A 1401-nucleotide genomic window follows, 5' to 3' on the forward strand; every position below is an offset into this window, starting at 1 on the left:
TTTGATAACCCAGGTGTCCCAGCTTAGCCGGACTAAATCCTGGACCTCTAGCCCCCGGCCCCTCAGTGACTAGTGGAGGTAAATCGCAGGTTGTGCCCTTGTTGGTTCCCAGCCTCCCACATGGCTTTTACTCCTTCCCCAAAGGGACCCTCCTCCATGGTCAGTAATCACATAATTTTTGACACTAAGAGTTGCGTATGATTGTCAATATTTTTAATGAAAAATATCATTTTTTATCTAAATTCTTATTTTTATGCTATTTGATTTATATTTTTTCATGGAAAATATTTTAATACTTTTGATCACGTGACCATATTTTTCTTGAAAATAAGAAAAATATTTTATTTAGGGGAGTAAGTTTTTATTTTTCCGGTAATTTACTCTCTCTTTCTATCCATCCAATCTTTCTCTCATCTATCCACCAATAAAAAATTGAAAAGTATAATATTTTTTAAATTGAAAATAAAATCAATCGAATACATTTAATTAACAATTTTCATAAAAATTATTTGTTTTTCATATAAATTCCATATTTGCAATCAAACGCAAATACATTTGATTGCAAGCATGAAATTCGTATAGAAAAAAAAAATTTTAGGCAACTGAATTGGCTAGAACTTATTTGTATGGAAACTATTAATTAATTGTATTTCATTGATTTAGTCCTCAATCAATAAAATATTATACTTGTCCATTTTTTATTGAAAGATAGATGAGATAAATATGTATAGATAAGAGAGAGAGAGAGAGAGAAAGAGAGAATGAATTACTTGAAAAATAAGAACCACATGAAGAAAATATTTTCCTTGATTTCGAGGAAAATATCGTCACGTGACAAAAACTAGAAAAATATTTTCCACGAAAAAAATTATCAATTGAACACCTCAAAAGTACGAATATATGTGGAAAAATGACATTTTTTTCATAAAAATAAAGTCAATCAAACACACTCTAAGTTCAGTGCATTAGCAAAATGTATCGAACAAATAAATATTGAATGTAAAAAAATTAGATCAAACTCGAATTCTAATTAAAAATTCCAAACTACAAATGTTATTAAACTTGCCACATACATTTAGCCCCAGTTTGATGGTCCCTGTCAGGAAAAAATAATATTTTTGAATAGTGATTTTTAATAAATGTGTAATTACAAAGTAGAAAAAAAATTATAAATTTACGTGTAGAATATTTTATTGTATGAATGTGTAATTAAAAATGAGTATGTAAAAAAATGAATTTTCAAATAATGGCAATCAAACATTGACTTATTGTTAAAATAATCATTTATTGACGGTAGTTCATATTTATTTTCTCAAAATTTTTTAACTAATAATTCTTTTTGAACCATTGAGTGCAATCTAGAATTAGATACCAAATATACTATTCTCCTGTTTGAGCTAG

Source organism: Olea europaea, chromosome 12 (assembly GCF_002742605.1).
Source record: "Olea europaea var. sylvestris chromosome 12, O_europaea_v1, whole genome shotgun sequence".
Classification (NCBI taxonomy): Eukaryota; Viridiplantae; Streptophyta; class Magnoliopsida; order Lamiales; family Oleaceae; genus Olea; species Olea europaea.